General features: G+C 45.5%; 1 long non-coding RNA gene across 1 annotated transcript; it reads left to right on the forward strand.

The window, feature by feature from the left end:
• Positions 1-7,723: 7,723 nt before the first annotated feature.
• Positions 7,724-8,624, forward strand: LOC120959493 (uncharacterized). The gene is made up of 2 exons (XR_007452576.1): positions 7,724-8,118; positions 8,269-8,624. It is a non-coding gene; the product is annotated as an uncharacterized LOC120959493 (long non-coding RNA).
• The last annotated feature ends 14,840 nt before the right edge of the window (positions 8,625-23,464 follow it).

Raw genomic sequence — 23,464 nt, forward strand, 5'->3', positions numbered from 1 at the left:
CCTTTACTGCCAAGCTGCCTCATGCGCTACAGAGATAAATGAGAGGCTTTCAAACAAGAAGGGAGCCAGATTTGTTATTATTATCAATTTACAAAACTCTCTCTCTCTCTCTCTCTCTCGGTCGCTCGCTTTTAATTTGCCTATGTAGATCATTTTTTAAGCATGGGGAAGCCCCCGCCCTAGCCCCTGCCGCGCCCTGTGTGCAAAGGAAAAGACATCGCTCAGTATTAACTTGATTAAAACCTTTTGTCTCATCGTTGTCGTTGGTGGAATTTGTCGTCTCCCAGTTCATCCCCAGTCCCGGTACGGGGTTCGTTGTTCATTCGGTCGCTCGCTTTTGATCTCTATATTTTTCTTCCTCACACGTAGTTAAGCCTCGCGCCAAACACAGCAATGCCGTCTGCTGCCGTTCGAAACGTCCTGTACTGAACGTCCTCCCGGTCGGTCTCGGTCTCACTGTGTCCTGTGTCCTGTGCCCCGCTACAAAGAGCTACCCGCTACGGCAGCGAGGAGGGCGACCTTCGAGCATATATCCCTTCGTGCGCACACGAGCGTCCTGCACGACTGGACAGCACCAGCCCACTGTAGCGCGTTGGATTCAGTTACAGTCCCTTCCTGTTTATTGGACGGTCAACCACTTCCAATTCCAATCACTAAATCAAATTGCATTACCCGCACCCGCACCGGAAACGGGTGCTAAAACACGCCAAAACCTGTCACATGGTAAGTCAAACGTCGGATACTAAATTGCAGATGAAATTGAAAAGTGGAAATAAATTTGCCTCTTCCGATACGGTCCGGTGTAAGCGTTGCGTTTGCGTCCCCTCCCAGCAGGTTCTTCGAGTAAAGTTCCCTATTATGTTCACGGGCAGGCGATTTTACACGTTCCACGCACACCAGGGCGGGGCGGGTTTTGCAATCATAGCGTGTGAAACGGTGCCCGGATTCAGTGCGGATGCTAACTGCTTGCTCAAAATAAAGATTGGTCCCATTGGGCGCGCTCAGGTCAATCAGGTACCGCCAAATGCATTGCGAATAATCAAATATATCACAGCTGGTAATGAGATTTCAAAAGTAATCATCCCGGGTATGAATTCAATTAGGAGTTGCTCTCTCAACGGCGACGACGACGACGACAGCATTTCTTCTCGCAACCTATTAAGCTATCGATCCCTTTGGACCATTTGATGCAAAACTCCAACCAGCTAGGTAAACGGGTATCTTTACACCCCCAAGAAACATCCTACATTCCAACACCTCCAACCCTGCAATGAATCCACCATCCCGCCGAACACATCCTGCCGAGCGTTCCCTGCCCAAGCTATCCCTCCTCCTCCTAACACACCGTCCCCTCTACCGGTTTAATTAGACGTGTAAATACAATTCAATTAATGCTTGGTCCCATAAAACCGAGTCCCTGTTTTAAAGACATTTCCATGCACCTCTTCCTTGATGATGGTGCTTCTTACCCAAAGCTGAGCAGACAAAGAAAAAGACATAAGCCCGCCTGCTCAGTTCATCTAATTAAAACAAATGTTAATTTACCTCAACGCATTGCCAAATACGCAGCAGCAGCTGCTCACTGCTCCCTAACAAGGCTTCGCGGCACACGGCGGATGGACAAAAAATGTGTGTTTACGCAAAACATTACTGCCGAAGAGAATAAAACTGTGATTTTTCATCATTTTCTAAGAAGCAAATGTTGGACAACATCGTGTCTTTTTTTCGCGGTAAATAGCGATTCCTTTGCATTTCCTATTGGCAGCTGTTTTTTTTTTGTTTTTTGTACGGCAGGCTACAAAGAATGATTAATAACTTGAATTCAAATCCCCAACTAATACGCACTAAAATGACAAATTGTTGTGAACACAGAGCAGACACCGAGCAAAACAAAAAAAAGCACGTGGAACAGATCGCAAAATCATAATATGTTCGCCACGCCACAAACTTCGCCGCCACCGCCTTGCCCATCATCATTACCCTTATATTACTCAAGATAAATATTCAAATTCCACTTCAAAACCGTTCACCCGCTCCGGCCAGCCAGCGAGCCAGCCGCACTCAACGCCACTACGGGCAATAAAAAACACATAAAACACAAATTCAAATATGACTTTTCCGATCCAAAAATGATCCTTAATTTGCATATTTAAATTGCATGCAGCCGCTCCTCGCCCTCCGGGTGGGTGGGTGGGTGGGTGTAGAATTTGCAAAGTTCAAAGATTTCAACGATGTCGTCGCTTTTGCTTTATTCTTTTAGAATGCGTGCTCTCGTTATCTGACCGACCGGGGGTACTCCGACTGTAGGTGTGTGTGTGTGTGGGGAAAACGATACACAGTCCCGAGTCCCCTCGGCCCGGGGTTTGTCCCGTTAACAGTCCCTTGCAAGTGTCTGGCATATGTCACGAGCCTTCGGTCCGGGGCAAACAGATACTTCAGGCATTCTGTTCAGTAAGCTGTTTAACAATAATTTTTCACGGTTTCCCATTTTCCGAATCGGCACTTTTTAACACCACATTGCGTGGCCACCCTTGGTGCCCTGGGTTTTTTTTGTTGTTGTGCATTCTCCCCTCAATCCCCGCACGATTGTCACAGAAATCGACACCGTTTAAGGGGACGTCATCTCGTGGGGGTAGAGTATTATTAATATTATTAGTAGCGTTTGAGAAGCTATATTGAGCAATCATACTCGGAGTTGGCTCCGATGTTACAGACAGACCGACTGACAGTTCCGTAAATTACCTGAAAACAGTCATCAAAAATCGTACTCCCGTGCAACTTCATTCGCGAAGCTAATACATCCACATCCATCCCCATATGGCACCACCAGTCGAACGAACAGTGAAGGCAACGAGATACCTTATCGCTATTCGAAAGCAATTAAAACTTCATAACGTACCGTACGACGGAAGGGACTTGTCGTAGTAGACAAAACTCCGCAAAATGATTAACGAATTCTTCGTCGAAAATATTTCGGTATTTCATTACCCCTTCCTCTCCCCCTTGCTCTCCGTGTGCGGCGCTCTCCGGTTGATATGCCGGGTGAAAGGGAGCGGAATTGAATCGTTTTTCGGTACCGGTGCCTTCACGTGTGCGCGCTAACCCTTTCCATCTCCGGGCCAGGCCGCATCCTGGGCACGATATCCGTAAAAAGCATGCCGCACGCTGCCTTTCCGGTTTGCATTAATATTTATGTTCCATATACACATTTCCGATACCTATGTGAGAATATCTCTTTCATATTCTTCTTCTGGTGAATCTCGCCCTCGCCCCCAACCCATCGCGCAGTGGCAAAAACCCAGAATTTCCCAGCGCTTGCTTTTCCATCCCCACCCGAATTTCGGGTAAGTGCGTATTGTATGTAGCAAGGGAACCATTTAATGCCACTTTGTCTTTGGCAGCAAATGGAAATTCCTTGGTTTTGCCAGTTTTTGATAAGTAATAACATAACCGCCCGCCGTGTCTTGCCGTGGCTCCTTCCGAGACGGGAAGATGAAGAATTTTTAGACCACGTTTACAGCGTAAAAGACGCGGGACGGACGGGCGTTCACGGGCGTAGAGAGCGAAATCGAAAATCCGTCATAACCGTCCGTCCCGTCCCGTTCCGTACCCCCCGTTCAATCATCGATGCAGTTGACAGGCAACCCTTTGCGAAGCGTTTCTCAAGAACGCTCTTCCGCACCCATTTTAGGCGCCGTGGAGGGCTGGCGGACTGCTAATGGGTTTTTGATTGGGAATGGCGGGGAAATTTGCCGAATTTGCTAGCTTTATCGAGATGGGAAAGTTGCTCATTTCGCAAAACGGTAGTCGCTTACAGCCCCATGTTACACGGGACGAACCACACCACAATCTGCTTCCGAATGTACCGAACCGATCAATCATTTGTTTCTTTAAACTTTAAGCCTTAGATTTGACAATCCCGCACAAGGCTCGAAGGACTCGACTGTCGGTTTTGTGTTGTATGACTTTCTGTTCACATGCAGCTAGAAAGGAGGGATGTACAGGGAAATGGAAAACTTTTTGACAACCTAGTTGCTGCCAGAGCGACATCGGTTTGAACAACAGCATCGGTTTGGCGGGTTGTTGCGGGCAGAATCGAAAAGTCGAGGCGAGGAGTTGCAGGGATAGCATAGCATGAGCACGGACGATCGTCACCGTCCCTCCCTTCCCGTCAAAAGCCTAGAGCAGGAACAAATTCAATTAAATACACTCTGCTCAATAAAATTAAATCCCACACGGCCCACAACAGTCCACTACTAACAATAAAAACATAATGCTCCTAGGGACACGGTGTGGTGTGATGAATGAAACACAGGCACAACAACATCGTCAATCTAGCCCGAACTCTAATATATCACGATACATCGAATGATTGATTCGTTACGAAACAAACACAAGCGGGCAGAGGGAACACATTCGGGGGTTCCTCTGGTGGAGTTGCGGAAAAGTTTGAGCGCGATGAGTTGTGGATGACTTTTTCGGCTACAATTTGCCGCCAACAGCAACAACACGTACGCAACTGCAAAACGGTGCAGATAAAAAATAACATAAGTTTCATATCTGATTTTGATATCAAAAATGATAAATGATTTATCATTCGTTCCTAGAATTTTCTCCGGTGCAGGAGGGCGGGCGTGTGTGCCAGACACGCTCTCAATGTTCCCGCGTACCGTATATCCGCTTCTCACTTCTTGCTTGTCGAAGGAATAAAATATGGCCCTTCAACATATTCCGTCCACTTCCACTGCGCCAACTTCCAAGTAGAGGCATTCCCTGAGGGCATGATCTATTTCATGAGCGCACCCGGTCTGCGTCTATCAATCGACGACTGCTTCCAACACACAGCCTTACACACAGAGAGAGAGTTCAATGTTAGAGGCGGTGGTAAAATGTCGCTTTGTTTGCAAATATTTACCTTCTCGATACTGAATGCAGCTTGATGCATTTTTACAACCTACTACAGCACCTATTGAATTTGCAATCTATCTTTTCGTTGGCGTTTTGTTCCTTCGTTGGCAGCTTCGCTATCCATAACTCCTCTTGTAAATGTAATGAAATGTGCAAAAATGTGCACAAACACACACACACACCCGTACAAAGAAACCCTTCGCCAATGTGGATGAATAACACTCGTGTTCGTTAATCGAAATCTCTTCATGGCACACTGCGTCCTACCACAAATTCGTTTACAATCAATCTACTCTTCGCGCTCAATGGGCATCCAGTTTGTCATCACTCTTGCGTTGGCTAAACGGTCCGCATAACTTATTCATGTCGATGATGTCGATACTTACCCGCTCGGCCCGGGCCGGTGATGATGATCCGCTCTTGTAATGCTGATTGGATGGTTTGCTTGATGATCCTCATGCATGCCCCCCCCCCCCCTCCCACACACAGTAATCGAAGCAAGTGCTAGCACATTACAACATGCCATTACCATAGCAAGACGGTCTCGGGGAAAACAATCGTGTAATTAGCTGCGAAAGGCACTCCCGCTTTTCAGCTTTCCAGATGAAACGTTCCCACTTCCCACTACTACCTCCTCCCACGTCACGGTAAGGGTTAACGAATATGAATACTCTTTGACGACACGATGTCCTCAAATATGTGTGTCATTAGTAACCGAAAACGCTCCAAATTGACACAATACCGTACTGTGATATTATTGCTTCAAAAAAAAACAACAAACCACTACCACTATCACAAACACAACCATCGGAGGGGGGGGGGCATCGGCTTTCCCTGCGCTTGTGTTACAGCAACGCAACGGTTGCTTCGTTTCCAAATTTATATAATTAAAATTTTCAAATACCCCAACTCTCAACGCGGCTTCTCCAGTTTCTTGCGGGGTGGGTAAGCGGGTGTTGCTGTTGCTGTTGCCTTGTAAGCTTGTATCAATCAAAGCCCCGCGAGAGGTGGTGAAATTTAGATAAATGATTTTTTAGCTCTCATTATTATTATATTTTCGGCCCGCTTTTATCGTGCACATCACCAGCGCCAACCGCCGCTACCTTTTGCTTAATGAACATGATGATTGTTTCTTTTATCTTCCAGACCTTTGCCGGTCACATGTCCGCCCGACCGAGCGGATGGGTTTTGCTCGGGCACCGTGGAACAAAGGGAACGCAAGACGTGGCTAAAAATATCATCCTAGATGTTGGGCATTGGGTAGCCCACGACGACGACGACGAAGGAGAAGACGCACATACACCTCTCGCATTGGAGCTAAACTATAACGACTAACAGTAAAAATTAATAAAACTACTGTACCGCGCGCTATAGTGACAAGTGGAGAATAGCCACTTTCTTCCTCTTTTCTTTCGATGGAAGTTCGCTTCAGCATGGAGGGATGAAAGACCAAACAAAAAAAAACAACAAAGCCTAAAATCCGACACAATTAGGAACGAATCGATATCGTTTGCCCTTGCCGTTTCCGAGCGCGTGTGTTACGACGATGATATGGGGAACCTCCTCTCTTCCGTCGTATGAGAAACAAACAAGCAAAAGATTCCAAAACCCCGGAAGATGATTTTAGGGAATCCTTTATTTTATTTCACAGCTTTTTCACAGCGCTCCGGCGGCAACCGGTTACAGCACTTTTCGCATGAGCAGGCCGCTTCCCTTCCAACACGGGGCCCAGGGCCCAGAGCTAGGGGGTTTTATTTAAAGAAATATTTTGCTGCTACCTCACGCTGCTGCCGGGCGTTTCATTAGAGCTAAAGGGCCGCATAGGGCTCATCTATCTTTTACTCCCTAGTTCTTGATGAGTGTGTGAAATATGATTGATTATACTGCTGAGCAAGAATGATCGGTGCAATGCAAACAAAGTCTCGCAACAGATTTTCTTCGATCGATAGTGAGAAAGCAGTAATGGGCGAAGTTTTGATTCTTTTGATGCAACCAATAGAGTGTTGAGCAATTTTCACCAATTTATACTGGTACAAACTGGTCAATCTTATGTGCTCAAGCTTGCTTCCAGATTAATAAAACGGAAAGAGGAAATTTTCCCATTTCGATTTGATTACTTTTCATCGGAATGGAATAGCGTTTTGAGAGTACTCCCCCTCAACTGTAAATGGTAAAATTGTCTCAGTTTCCAATTCAATCAAAAGAGCACGACGCATACGAGTAAGCGACCGTGCTAAAAACCTGCTGTAACAAAATTTAATGTAAATATTAACACACACCTCCCCGTCGTCGCGTGCATTCGCTCCGTTTTTCTTTTTTAAAGTGAGACCAAGCAAACAGACTCAATATAAGAAACGAGTAAAACGGTTTCATCGACATCGATCGGTTGCAAACCACCACCCACCTCACTTCCCCTCCCTCCGCCCCCTTAACGAATGGTTAATATTTTCCTTAGATTATAGCGAAGCGAAAGAACCTTAAACCCGGCCCCCGGCCCTCCCTGCTTACTTGCGCACTGTTCTTTTTATTACCATATTTTCCGTCCATCGTCGTCTTACACTAGAAAATTAATGAAGCATGCGTATTGATAACGCTCATAGAAACTGATTTCCTTATGGTGTTCGCCTTTTTCCATCGACTCAATATCGCTCGAGCGGCACCACGGCAAGGGTGTGTGTGTGTGTTTGCTTTACCACACCGTGAAATATCGCTCGGTCGCTTTCGTCGTCAATGGAAAAACAAACGAACACTGTACACGACGGTGCACGGCGAGCAAAAGGGACGGCAAATACACAAAGGCAAATGCACGCTTCGATAAAAGACGAGCAGCAGCAGCAACAAAAAAACATTGCCCTTGTTGGATCTCTGGTCCACGCTCTAGTGGATGGTGTTGAACAGAATCGAATATATCGATTGAAGCGCACACGCACAGGACGAAGCTTCTGAAAAGGACACACCGTTTACATTTGACTTAGGTGGGTCGATGTGCGCCCCACCCAACACTGCCCCGTGAGAACACCTTTTCAACACATAGACACGGTGAAAGTTGATGAAATGCAGCTTACCTGGTGAGCATTGTTGAGTTGCGATCACTTCGTCTAAACATTTCTAAACCGCGGATGTACTCCTTTTTGCTACCAAAACCCACCTAAACCCGGTTCTTCTTGTACAGAGCACCGTGTGTGCTGACCACCATCTTCTGCCTCACTTGTAAGTACCAAAGCGAACGACTTTTGACCTCCCGTTTTTGATTGTGCTCTCGGCCTACTACGCGCAGTTGCTACGTTCTGTTTGCTGTTTTGAAAAATGATTAATAAGCACACATGCTCTCCCTCTCTCTCTCTCCCCCCTAAACGTCAGGACTTTCTGGGATTGCTGTGTGAAGTGTTTTGATAACAGCGGTACCGGAGGATGACAGCCAAAACCAGGCGGCAAACGGAGAAAAACAGAAACACAGCCAGTTCGAAACGAGTGAATTAAATAACATTTAAATATGCAAAAGCACGTTCCCATTTGTTGCTACGGCAAATAATAATACGGCATCCGGGTTGCACGGTTTGTGAGCATTATCCAAACGCCGCTGCTGCCAAGCCAAGCTGCCAAGCGTGTGGTGGAAAGTGTAATTTTCCACCACTCGGAAAACTGTCGCACCGGGTTTCGGATGAGTGGCAAAAAGAGTGCTGAACCGTACAGATTGAATAATGATAGAGTTGAGGAGAGCGAGCGTGCGGAGCGAAGAGAAAAAAAAAGATGAAGAAGATGGATTGCCACCGATGTCAATGAATGTTGTTTATTTTCAAGTTTTTACGGTTTTCTGGCATTATGCAAAGACCGAGGAGCGGCCTTTTCCGCACCCTCCTTTTTAGCTGAGGACGAAACCTCTGCTATCTCAGCTTCATCGCCTCGCTGCGACGGGGTTACTGCTGCTACCCTAGAAGGGATGCTGCTATTCGATGACATACTTACCGTTACCGCTGTTGTCCCTTTTTTTCCCAACCCTTTATCGCCTCGCCAAACCTCGAACACCTCGAAACAGCGCCACCTCTTTGTTTCAATCAAATTTCCCAAATCCTTCAACCCCAATTTGCATCGCGTTTGGCGCGCGTTGGTGGAAATGTGGAAAACCCCGTAGCGCAGCGATGTGTTAGTACAGCTACATCCATACAACACAGCCAACCAGCGAGGACCAGGCGTGACCAGTTTAGATTGTGTACATGTACATCTATAGGATATGGATAAGGGTAGGTTTGGTTCATTGGTTGGGCATCAAGCAGTCTTTTTGGACGCTTCCTTCGACTCATATCGCATTATATCAAGGTAATTTATGAAGATTGAAGGAGCGATGTTCAATTTGATCATTCGACACAATTATCGTTATCGATTAAAATTAAGTTGGACAGTGGATCTGGGCTGGTTCATTCTCCATTGTTGCAATAATTCCTTGACATGCAATAAATTATCAAACGCATAATTTACCAGCTTAATTGCTTTTACATTCGTTTCAGTTGACTTACAACACACCTGCACATTCGTTTTACACCTATTTCAATGCCATCAATCTACATAAAGCATTTAAAAGCTGCTTCTGCTCAACGTACCGGGGATAGAAATGAGCATAATTTCCACCATAATTTCCCATTTTGTCAGCTGCTAGCGCTCTTCTACTCACTTGTGTTCCTACACGTGTGACATCTAATAGAATTTCTTTTCCTGTGCCAGGAAACACGACGTGCTTCAAATTCTTTTCCCAGTCAGACGCACACAATTACACACACAAATTCGCAGATCTTGTGATATCTTTCACCAGCGCGCTATCGTTGTCGTCGAAAGAAAAGGCTGCTTCGATTTGATTTATTGTCCTGCAGCGAACTTACACACCAGTCAGCGTTGGCGTTTGGTGTGTGTGTGTTGTCAAAACGTTTGGTGTAATGCTGTGAAAATCTCACCCGACAGCCCGCAGTTGCTCGTAGTAGTAATATCAGCGCAAGCGACATAATTTACTGCGCTTTATGAAGGCGAGCATTTTGCTCACCGCATGTTGCGCACCGATGTAGTACCACATACGCAAACCATAATGCTGTGTTCAAGTGTTTGGCCTCCAAGGTTCAATCCGGGAGTGCAAGAGAGATAAATAAATGAATCAGAATCGCATTTATTTATAGTGTGTGTACTGCGGGGTGAACCGTGCAAGCACACTGGTTCTTAATTATTTCATTATTCGGCAAACCTAATAACAATAACACAGTTGCAACAACCCGTCTCCATGTGCCACCCTTGGCTCTATCAGAACGCAGCATGATGGGCCGTTTCTCAGATTGCAACCTATACTCCATCCCATATTGCCTCTCTGCCGCTCTCTCTCTCTCTATCTGTGTATGTTATGACGTGACCGAAGAAAATTTATCGTTTCAATTAATTTCACTAAAAGAAATCATCTGGACGCAATAAAAATTCCTCGCTTTCCTTGCCCTTGCCCTCCTCCTCCTCTTCCTCCTGCTCGGTGCTCGGATTGCGGAGAATACAACACACTCTCGGGAATGCCTATCACATGTCTGGCCCTAGTAAATCAAAACGCGATCTCGGGTTTTTTCTAGCCAGTCGATAGGGCCGAGGGGAATTGCGAGGTAAAATACAAACGTTTGTTTTCCCATTTTTTGATTCCTTTAGGAAAAGCCTCTCCCCCCCGTAATGCCACAGACAGATTCGAAGCTCGAAAACTGGAGCTGATTTTGATACAATTTGAAAGGAAAGGTAATTATCACGATCAAACTGCAACCACAAACCCCCTGCAATTCGTTCATGATGACGCGAGGTACGCGCAAAACCCTCCCACTCCCCCTTTGTAAAACAATCAAATTAACAAATGCTTTTAAGTCATTAATTTATTTAAATTTATTTATTTCTCCATAACGATGTGTAAATTGAGACTGTGTGCAGTGACTGTGGCTGTATACGCATCGGCCGGTAAACGCTGTGATACTGTTGTATCCAGGCAAGCCCACTACGCTCATGATGATGGTCTCATGATGACAACAGGCGAAAGGCAAACCAATCCAAACCGACCGACCAGCGCCGCTAGTTCGCCAGCCCATCATCAAGCTATCCAATTTGAACGTTGTGATCTTGTCTAAGCAAACAATCATCGCATAAATATCCATTTCATTATGATTGCTTTTGCAATCGATGATGTTCATGTTGTTGGTGCAGTACGAGAGGGTGGGTGGATGGGTGGGCGCGTATCCTATCCACGGAACCGCACATGAATGAAGCGATAGTGGTCAGTCCTGGAACGTTGGATGCATTTGGCAGTCAAGTGTACTACGTACGAACCACGGGCGCTTGTGCAGCGTGCGTGGTGCCACATCCGAATAGGATCTCTCCCTTTAAATGGTGAATGGACGGTGTTCTCTATTCCCCTGCTCCCGCTCATCGATTGTCCTTTTGTTTATTCACGCACACACACAAACACCCGGAAACCACGCGCACTCACAACGTCCGCAGCCTACTATTGCTTCGTCCACCTCAAGTCGCCAAGATGCTGCCACACCGATACGTACGAGATATTTCGATAGCCACACGCGCTCTGTCAAACGTAACCAGATATCGCTGCATTAGCTGGATTTGTTTTGTATAAATGCAATTCGATTTCACCCACCCTGCCTGTGTCGTGCATTGTGCTCTACTCTCCTGCTCGTGTTGTTGTTATTGGGCGCGTTTCTCACTCCAACTGCTGGGTTGCCCTGGGTTTATTATGAAAGGAAATAAAAATATATCATCACCATATCGACTTACCATTTGGCTAGACGACGGCATGCGTGCATGGTACGGACGTAGTATTTGCACAAATAATGAACATTTCAAACAATGGCAGTGATATACCGAGTCCTATTGCCTTTATTTCTCCCCCTCCGCATAAGGCATAAGGCTCGCCCCTTTTATGATGCTATTATGCGCTAACATCTCTACCTTTAGCTGGACTGCAAGACGAGACGAGACGAGACGAAGAGGAAGGTGTTTTGTTCACAGAGCCCAATCATAAATTCGACCATTTTGACTGATGAAGCTTGTACCACCTTTTCAACACCCTTTCCATTAGTACAGACACTGAGACTACAATGCAAGACCATCAGGCATCAGGTTATACTTCGAACTGTTCCCGTTAAAATGCGTTAGCTGCGTTTTTGTACCGTAGGTGTATCATATCAGGAGCACGGAGGGTCCTGAAAAGGCTGAAATAGGTTCAATTCCCAATCTAGACCGTTTTCCCACTAGCAAGGTCTATCGCTCCGGTTACGTAGATGAAAAAAACCTATACAGGTTGTCTCCGAAATACGCTATTAATTTTGATCGAGAAGAAACCGAATACAGTCCAGTGGCCGTCAGCTTAGACAGAATCACGGGAAAAGCATGGTATCCTTTGACCAATATTTTTATGAACTATGATCCAAAAATTCATCTACGATAAATTCGGCTGCCAAAACGCATCTGCAGCTTGAAGGATATTCACCTTAGGGAGATATTCACCTTGAAGCAACATAAAATGAATGGAAAATGACCGGACCATCACAATGTTCATCTTATAGAAACAATTCATCACGAAGAGACTGCATCTTAGAGAGATTTCGCTGTATTCGGAATTTGCACGTAAGTAGAGTTTCACGGTTTTCAGTTGAAAAAAAAACTAAATTTCGTGTTCAGTGAAATCTCTCTAATGTGAAACAGTAAAGTTAGAAAATGCATACAAAATATCCTTGTTGCTATGGAGTATCCATGACAATAACTGTCAAATTGTTCATCTTATAGAAGCATTTCATCTTGAAGAAACTTCATCTTAGAGAGATTTCGCTCGTAATTTTGATTACCGTGTTGTACTTTAGCTACCAAAATGATTATTTGATATAATTTTGACTCAAGATTACAATTTTGCTACTTTTCTAAATAGTTTTTGAAACTCTTTCTTCTTAGTCTTTTGGACGAGAGGGAATGTATCCTCCTATGTTATTCGAATGCTTGTTTGAAACAGCATATTCAGATGCTTACTCTTTCTCTATCTCTCTCTCTCTCTCTCTCTCTCTTTCTCTCTCTCTCTCTCTCTCTCTCTCTCTCTCTCGCTTTTCTCGTAGTACAGTCGTCAACTCGTACGACTTAACAACATGCCCGCCATGGGTTCAAGCCCCAAATGGACCATATGCCGCCATACGTAGGACTGACTATCCTGCAATGGGGGGTAATCCATAAGTCACTGAAAGCCAAGCTCACCAGTGGTTTAGGCTGGCCTTGACCGACAACGATTGTTGGGTCAAAAAGAAGAAGAAGACTCTCTATTTTACAGACTTTGATTATCTAGAGCCAAAGGTCTTGTACATCAAAAATTAATCAAAAATTTACATTTAAATTAAAGAGGAGTTTTGAAGGACCTATCTAATTTAGAAATCGGTATAACGAATCCACATATAAGAGATACCGCGTATCTCAGGGACCACCTGTATAAGGTTACTTTTCTCCCCGTAGTTCGTTGTACTAAGATGAAAAAGAATAAAAAATGTATCAAAGAAACGTATATACTTTTGGGTAGCTTCTAGTAACGCAACGATAACGAGTGATTGTGCAGAGTAACCCATTGAGGGTTCACACATAGCCCAAACACACACACACACCCTCAGCGTTTTCAATGAAATGTTGAAAAAGAAGTCAGCCACATCATAAGACGTATGTGAAGAAACCACAATTCCCGCTCATAACTACACAATACTTGTATCCCTTTTGTTGTCATAGAACCTGTCGGAGCCGAGGACGACATTCGGTGTGCGGTTTGATTATTCCACAAAATCTACTCTCCTACAAAAGCGTGCGGTACAAATGCGGTAGCGTACACCATTAACCCTCTCTCCCGTCCCTCCCGCCCCGGTATCGGGCACCCAGGTGGATGAGCAATTTTACGGTTCGCCCTATATCGCCTTACCTTCGACACAAAATCCTCCTTGCTTGCCGCCCCGGTTTTACGGTACCGAACAAGCTACAAGTTCTTTTCCGAGACGCTGATGCAATTCGAGATCATTCATATTTTATTAAAAACCTCACCGCCACGCCACGCAAGGGGTTTGGGCGACTCATTGCTGCTACCGAAAACCTGCCGAAAACTAATTAAACATCCAAAAGGGACTTAAAAATGAGGGAGAATTTAAATGTATCATTTAGACGATTCATAAACATGCTCGCAGGCCAACCAACCAACCAACACCCCTTTACGCTTCCAATTTACATGATGCGATAGGCACCAGTGAAAATTTTGGCCAACTTTTGCGGCTAAATCCGGCAAATGAAACACAAAACGGCGTGCTACAATATATCTGCAGACATGTTTCTCCTGTTACAACAACAGGTTTCATATCTTTGAGATTTTTTTACGGCTAATTGCCTCAAAAAGTACATTTATTTTAACAACCTTTTTGTAAGGGGGGATCTGTAAGTGTAGTACTTATATATAACTAGCAACGGCACTTAAAATAGTGTTCAGTTCATTGTACAATGCTGACGCTGGAATGGCTCGTGCTGTAAGTAAAACGCAAAAATATTACCAATTAACTATGGTGCAATTATCCGGAACCCAAAACAATAATCTAGCGGAGCGCGAATACGCAACGCAAGAAGCGGTATCAAACGAGATCATGATCATACGCTTCCAAACCCAAGAAAGGTGATCAACCCCGGTGCGCAAACGTAGTCCACTACGCAGCCCTTGCAAACGCGCCCGGTCAAATCATTAAGAACCAGGCGCCAATGGTTTCGGTTTCCGAATTCGTTCTGTTTACGCCTAATCCAAGATCAAACGCACACACACACACACAAAACTACAAAGCAAGATCGAAATGGACTTGCCTGTCACCTTCTCACCTCTTCACCTGCCTGCCCAATCCTGCAAACATCATCTTCATCTCGGGAGATGTAAACGCAGCACCGGCCGCGTAAAAAAACGGCAGTATCGCCCATTCGGCACGATCGGCACACGATGGCGCAAGGAGGCAGCGAAAGGGTTTGCTTTCATCTAGGAAGTAGTAACTGTAAAGCGCTCAACAAACATACGAAACCATCCACCATTCGCTCGCCCGCTCGCTCGCGTACGCCGTGTGATTACAGACAAATTGGTGTTTTTTATTCACTTATTTCACCCTTTTACTGTCATAATAAAGGAAAAAGTTCAATCACTATATGATATGCATAAATCATTCTGCGTGTTTCGCGCTTCGCGCCTTTTGTCGGCGTAACAATAGATAATAGACAATCGAAACCTCGAAAGCAGAAGACGACGGCCTTTAGTCGTTGGGAAAGGAACTCCCCCCGTACACAATACGATTGTACATACATTTCGGCGCATTAAGCGCATATAGGAAAACGTCACGCGCGCGCGGTTACTATGGCTACAGACAGGTTTGGGGGGGAGTACATTTCGGGCTAAGGTGAACAACGGGAGAAAAGGTATAAAAAAACGGCCTAATCATTTACTGATGGATGTGTGTATACACCTTCCCTCCCCCTTCCGCGGTCGGTTGAAGATGCCGGACAAGCCGATCGGGGATAGCATAATTCTATAACGCCCGCGTCCAATAGTTGCTGAAGCCCCTTTTGTTCGTCTTTCTTTTTTAGCTTTTGTCTTTCAAAATAAATACATTTTCCGTTGTTGGCCAGCCTGCCTTGCCAGCCTTCCTGCCTTCCTCGTATTATTTGTCTATTTACCTTATGAATCACACACACCCGCTAGAGCTACTAGCGGTGTGTGTCTACGAGTGCCCCAAAGCAACACGATTCATTCGATTCATTCATTTGATTTTCCACCTCCGCTCCATGCCTCCGGGCCGTCGCTAATGGTCGGAATCGGAAAAACTCACTCTGCCGGAGCAGGCATCGTGGCGTAGGGAAATGGACGCGGCCTTTTGTAGCCCCCCCTCTAATCGAGGTGTGCTCTTCGCCGTTGTCTGCTGTGTGTTTGTGCGTTTGTGTCGTTATGCTCCCGCTCCCGCTGTGTAGTTGCGCCAGTCAGTTAGTTCTATAGATCTCGCTAACGTTTTAAGCCGAGTCATGTACACACACACACACACACAAGTACATGCAAGAAACCCCTTTCGGTTTGTAAAGCGTCTCCGCCTTTATCTCAATCGCAGCGGTACGATAAAAGGGCGCTTACTTTTAATGCATAACTAGTTTCTCGAAATTGCCGATGATGATGATCGTCAGTTCTGTTGTATTCCGATTGATTTGATTGATGTTTATTGTTGAATCAATTATATTATATCATTATTAATTCCATATGTATTTATTACGCACGCAGCGACTTGAGTGACAGAAGTATCCCTCGCACGTCGCCGCCGTCGCCCCGTAGCAACCCGTAGCAACGAACGAAGGAGCCTAAGGAGAGCGAGCTGGAGGAAGGTTCTGAAGTGTGTGTGAAGGATGAGCTTCGCCTGGTGGCTCTTACAAGTTACAATGCTGTTAAAGCCTTTTCAGCCCTGTGTTGCTGCAGTTTAAAAATGATACAGCTATTCTCTCAACAACAACAACAACAACAACAATACAATTGAATGTATGAATTCACTTCTGTCCATACAGTTCCTCATACAGTTCGTAATGTGCCCGTAACCGTGACCGCTGATTTCGATCTTCCAGCGTATCGCATTGTTTAGGTGCATGTGTATTAGAGAGTTAGCAGCACTCTTGCGATCAATTCTTGCGATCGGCAGCATCAAAGGCAGCATGAAACAACACATTTTCAGGATGCGGATTCGATCCCGGGTGGATCGATGATTGACACCCGATTTGCCTTTGAATCGGGGGATGGGGAGGGAGACTCATGCTCATAAAGTCAGGCTCTCAACTCCGTACAGCGCCAAGGAAGCCACTGAAGATGAACTCATCTTAACCGAGGACACTGTGTCTGTCCTGTGTGTGTGTATGTGTGTAGAACAAAGACAGAAAAACGATAATAAAACAGTCACCACCCATGGTACCGTAAATCCAACTGCATCCAACTGCTATTGTAGACGTGAGGTAGATAAATATGCTCTTAGCATATTGGATATTCATTTTTTATGAACGACCTAATTTAAACCACAAATTTTGGTGCTCTCTCGCACCTCGGTCCCTGCTGCCACATTACTCATGCCATTTTGAGACCTAATTCTATTGCTATTGCCTCCGAAACACATTAACCGAAACTGTTGAACACCTGACACAATAATGGAGCGACTGCTGCTAGGACCAAAAAAAAACCCCGCTGGAACAGGGGAGTGAGCATTAATGTAATCTCTTCAACAGGAATATTTAATTCCCACGAAAATATAAATTTAATAATTTTAGCACTTGTCACTCTCTCTCTCTCTCCCACTCGTGGCTCGTGTCTTCGGGGCTCTCCGCACTTCCCAAAAAATAGATACGAAACATCACCGGCTCCCTCTTAAATCCGGCTGGCGACACAACACACACAACACCGCCCTTACTGTTGTTTCATACTTTCAGCACTTCATCGTTCTCGGGCCGCGGGTGCGGGAATGTAGCTACATTTGTAATTTGATTTTCAGTACTTTCGGTGCTTTCTCAACATCACAGCTACGCGTGTTTCCTTGATGTAAAAAACGGAATGGAAGCATTTATTTCAATTACCACGAACATCATGTGCAAACTGTTGCAATGACTGTTATTTCGAAAAAAAAACAACGGAAGAATGATCCAAAGTTGCTCTGTTTTATGCGTCTGTGTCCATTTAAAATGGTTCAAAGTTTCGCTGGCACACTGCACACGGTGAATGGATGGCTATTTATGTTCCAAAAACTTTGCTTTGCCCACATCCCATCTGACAATAACACTGGAAATGGTAGTAAATGTCATCATTCATAAATGCGGCCAACGTAATAAAATCACTTATCTTTTGCACCAAGGCCTACTACTGCTACTACGATACCGAAAACAATTGTGTCAGATGTCCCCCCCCAATAATGAACGAACACCAAAAGGAAAATTCAATTGTAATTAAAGGAGTAAGACTTAATCACAATTATAAGTCCGCTCACCGCTACCTTTGTACTTCGAAGTAGGCGGCGGGGAGGGAACACCACGCCCGAGCGCAACACCGAAAACCTTTGATGACGCAGAAGAAGCTCTACGCAAAGGAGGGATATTTTTCAAAGTTCATTAAACTTTTTGCGGAAGTAATTATATCTTATTTCAAGCGTAGAGCCAGCAAATGCTCACCCGCAGTCCCAGGGTCCTTGGAATCCCAGGGATCGCTGGATACTTCTTCGTTCGTTTCCACATTTTTCCAATTCCAGCTGTTAATCAAATACATTCATTAGTATCCGCTTTCATCATTCTATTCCTTGCAAGGCTGCACGGCAAAACGACGGCGGCCCTTCTAACAGAAGTAGCGGGGGGGGGGAAGCATTTTTGCCCAATTCTTTGCAGGACTAGCCCAGCTTGGAGGAAAAACACTGTGTCAGAAGCAACAAATAAACAATGTACAGTGTTGCGCGCCGTGCTAAAACACGTTGATCGATCTTAGCTGCTTCAAGCTGCTTCAATAATGGAGGGAAATGTTTTACAAACATTGAGACTGTGTCCTCGGAAAAGGGGTCCTGTGAGTTGTTTTTTTTTTTCTCTTTATCACTATACCCACAAGCATCAATAGTTGTACTTTGTAGGATGGAATGGGGAAGCATAAAAGGGAATGCAATCGCATACTCTGTGTATGCCCCAGGCGCCAAATATAAGAAAATAATTTCAATACATCATGCATCGCTGAGAAAACACATCCCCTTTCCTTCTACGGTTCTTGGATTTTACTTACAGTTCGGGGTAAAGTACCTTTTTTTCGTTTTTTGTTGCTTTTCTAACATCCTAACGTCCAGCATAACGTTTGCAACGCTTGCTTGGACGGTAACTCAATTCCAACTGGATATTTCGGCTGCGCTATACGGCCCCGGAAGCGGCTACAGGGGAAACCCCTTTTGCTCCCCACGGCAGCTAATACCAGAAAATGCTCTTACAGATAGAGGCCAGGAGAGAAGAAAAAGCCAGTCAGTCGTGTAATATGGATATGAAACTGTCCCGTTTATGATTGTTTGCACTCTTGAACCGACAGGGAAAAATCATTTCGTCCCCCTTACTGTGCCGAGGGAAACTGTGTGTCCCTTACACTCTCTCGAATCAGCATACACACTGGGCTACCGCAACTCGTTTGCGGGGAAAAACGCACAAAAGGCACTGCGGGGAGATGTTGCTTGATAATAAAAATAATAAAAAAAAAATATTTCCTTTATCGAGCCGCGCACACCCAACCAACCCAACCCGCAATGGGCATGGGATGGATGCAAAAAGAAGAAGAAGAAAAAATGCGACGCCTACTTTTATTCGACTGGCCACTTTTACCATTATGTATCTTATTATATTTCCATTATTCTTCAGCAGCGCTCATGCCCCATTCATCCTAGCAGGCCGGGAGGGTGATTTTCCTACGAAAGGAAAAATCAAATGTTTTCCACTGCGAAAGCAAAGAATTCGATACCCGATTAGTGCGCTATCGGCGTATGCAGACATCATCTCATTCCTGCTCCCTCGAAAAGGCAAATGTAGGGCAAGTTATTGTCCGCCTCATTGAATATTTGTATTCCCAAATGGGCAAAGATTATGTTTTATTTTTTTGTAATCCATTTGATGTAAATGTCATTGTATTCTTTCACAAAATAGTTATAGTTTTAACGTTTTTTATTTATTTATCTATTTCCCTCCATTGTGGAACCTCTGAACTATAAATGAACAAGTGACATATAGAGCTGAGGCACCCTTTTTTCCAGTTAATTGTTCAGTTCGCGTGAACACTAACGGCTCCGGCTGCTCAACAAGTGTATGGAGAAACGGAACCGAGTTGTAGCTCACAAACCACTCCACTCCACACATTACACCATCGACCATCCCATTCGTCACTCTCCCACGCATTCAACGCACATCGAGTGCTGGTACCTCCCTTCCCGTAGCAGAGTAAACGCCGTCCCCCTTTGCAGCAGGGACCGACAGACACAGCGCACAGGCAGAGCAGCAACATATTGGCCCGTGGGCCCCGTGCCACATCGGGCGTGGAAAAACAGGGGGGGTCGCTTTTTCGCCGAGACCAAACCGAACCGAACCGAAACCACGCCAAAAACCTTTTGCAATCAAAAAGGCAAACGAAATAAATATTGAAAGCGGAACTGACGAGGGATAAATGTTGTGTGAACTTCCTCCACCTCTCACAGCTCACTCCCCACCCGGTGTGGATGTGTCTTTCCTCACGCACACGCACACACACACACGCTAGAGCACTTCCGATTGAATTTTATTGCCTTTAAATTAATTGTGCGTACTTAGAGTGCGGATACAAACACGCATATTTACATATACGGATACAGGGGGTGGCGGATACCTTCCTTCTCCTCCCCCACCAGGAAACGGACATCGGCCACCGGCCACCGGTGGCAAATTGCATGCGAAGTAGGAAAAATGGTTGCGAATTAAACGAGCTTCGGCTTTGGATTGTGTGCTGCTGCTGTGCTGCTGCTGCTCTGCTGTGTCCAGTGCTTGACATGCTTAAGCTCGCGTGAGATTGATTGCAAATCACGGACACAATACATCAAACTGCCAGCCCCCCGAACCCCGAACCCTGAACGGCTATATCTTCTTCTCCAATGCTCTCCATCAATCTATGTTTTTGGGGCCGACCGGGTTGTGTCTATCCGATCTAAGTACGCTGTGGCGGTGCAAACACTATGCACGCACAGTCCGAAATGAACAACATCGGACATTTCGAGGGGGGGCTAAATTCTTAACAGAGAAACAAATGCAACGACAATGGCTGGCCAGCATGAAGGCATCCGAGCTCCGACTCCGAAAATTAAAGTATGTTTTTGAATGATTTATCCAAAGAACAACATGAAACATGCAAAATCTCGGAGCATCCACCCGAGAGCCACCGAGGTTTTTAAAGAACATAAATATCGCGTGTAAACATTCGGAATCGTAGCAAACCTTTGGTTGCCATGCACGCGCAGCATATATAGAGCCGTGCCGCGCAGCATAGCTTTTCGCTGGCTTTCTTCTGTGATGCACAACTGCACACATTCCGGGTTGCATGACCGTCAAGCATGATTCGCGCCACGAACAAATGTTGGCAGTTGATCTTTCCACTTCTTTGAGGCCCGCTGTGGCCCGAATGTGATGTCGGAAAAATATGCGTGTGTGCTACCATCACCCTCATTCCACGACAAGGGGTGTACGTACCGGTTCCTTCCACCACCAACGGCTCACGGTTTGCCTCCCCCCCACCCCTTGTGCGAACCGGTGTTTGCTAACACGCGCGCGTCTCCCTTTCCGTTCGCGCGTGTGTGTGTGTTGGTCGGGTGCGCCAGTTCGACGCTGAACGCGCAAATCGAAAAAGAACACATCGATTAAAAATGCACTTATAATGCACAATATCGGCCCGGGTTGCAAGTAAGTCCCTTAAATGTTCATTTCCTACCATCAATTTGCCATATGACACCAAAAGTGCACAGCCAATCTTTATTGCACCGTCGTAAAAAGGCGTTAAATAAACGGGCAAACATCGACCATGACGACGCACACACGTACACACACGCGTACTGCACTCACAGTAACAACGGCAAACCACAACAGGTCCGCCAGGCTAGGCCCGCTAGTAGCTCCCATCCCTGCTCATTTACATTTGCGCTTGTCGTAGGTGCACACACACACACACACAAATGCACACAACTGCTCCTTGGCCGCTTCCGAGTGCATAAGCCCTTCATAGTTCGATAGATTGAAAGCAATTATTCCCATCTGCATACTAATTGTACAATTGCCGTGTTTGCACCAACCTGCCACCACCCTTTCGGTTCGGTTGTGATCGGTCGGTCTTTCTTTCGGCATTTGTACCTGCATTCATGAAATGTGCACCAAATGCATCGATCTAAATGTTGTGCACCGTATAAAATAAGCCCATATTGTCTAGAATTCGAATTCGCACCCCTTTTTCGAACTCTCGGTGCGATTTTGCACCATGCAGTTAGTAATGCATTATCTTCTAAGCACATGTCACATGCTGCCGAAGTTGCTGCGCTTACGCACCACCGCGTAATACGCATGTGAGGCGGGGGCACTGTTTGCCTGCCAGTCGCTTAAATAGTGAATTTAAATTTGCTGTCTACTGGCTGACTTTATTGCACTCGTTACAAGATGTTGACATTTTTTCTTTCCTTTTTTTTCGTTCTCGCATGACGTGACGGATGATTAAGCTTATCGCGTTGACGCTAAGGTCGATCTAGTACTGTGCGCGCACAAGCAGCGGAGGTTCGGGCTGCGTAGACGGACCAGAACTCGCAGCAAGCGAGTAATTATTTTAATTGCATCCAAGCAAGCACTGCTTTCTGCATTAAATATTTATGTGTACGATCGAGTCGCACACCGATTTAACCGATTTGTTCGAAACGGAATCGATCGGCAGAGCGCACAGGATTGCTTTTGCGTTGCAAACCGGCCGCTTTGCCCCGACGACAGCCCTCGGTGTAGCAGAAAAGCTATGAGTGACCAACCGTTGGCTCCTGGGTATGGATGCTCATTATATATTCACTTTAGTTGATCATAAAAGACGTCGCTGGCATAATGTAGATTCTCAATTTTCGCAAGTAAAATGCAACACACCGTCTGACGAAAGACGAGAAGTTTCATTGATAAATTGGTTTTTTATTATAATATATAAATATAAAAAAACGAAGCGGAAGGGCACCCATTCCCCATAATTATACACTTGGTCCCCCCCCTCCGCTTGGCTCCTGCCTGGGACCTGCCGACCAAGCGGATTGCAAACGTTGAGCACCTTTTAGCGTGGCAGCACCCGTCCCGTCGCATCGAACGACATCGAAACGAAGCATAAATTGTGCACAAAAACTAATTATCAACTTACCTTCCGTTTTTTTCTTTCTAAACTATGCAATACTTTCATTAATTATCATTATAAATGATCGATTAAACGCCACGGCTATTTGCATTTTAAAACGTGATTTTCTTGGTTTTCTGTGTTTGCCGTTGCAATTTTGCTCGCAAACAAGCCCGATCAGCAGCCCGATCAGCAAGCTCGACCGCGCGATCGTTTGCAGTCTCAGATGTTTCGATCAAACGCACAGCTTACTGTGTTTCTTGGGCACTTTGTAATACTACGCAGTGGTGGTGGTTGAAAAATTGATACACTCCACATCCTTCGGTACGAGATCGCATGGGCAATAATGATTCCTCTAGTAGTACAGGGCCACAAATCGCCTCTCTACTGTGTACCACTGCAATCCTGGAACCTGGACCTTTGGACGTGTTTTTTGCTTCCTTCCTTTCTTCCTCAAAAGCATCGACACAAAATCAAGGCTTCAAGGCTTTGGATTGGTACCGGAAAACCGGCCGGCAACGGCCGGTATAAATTTGTCTGCCCAGCGACCAGACCGCCGACCCCCGACACATATGTATGGATGTGCTCAACGCAATGATTATT

Source organism: Anopheles coluzzii, chromosome 3, assembly GCF_943734685.1.
Source record: "Anopheles coluzzii chromosome 3, AcolN3, whole genome shotgun sequence".
Classification (NCBI taxonomy): Eukaryota; Metazoa; Arthropoda; class Insecta; order Diptera; family Culicidae; genus Anopheles; species Anopheles coluzzii.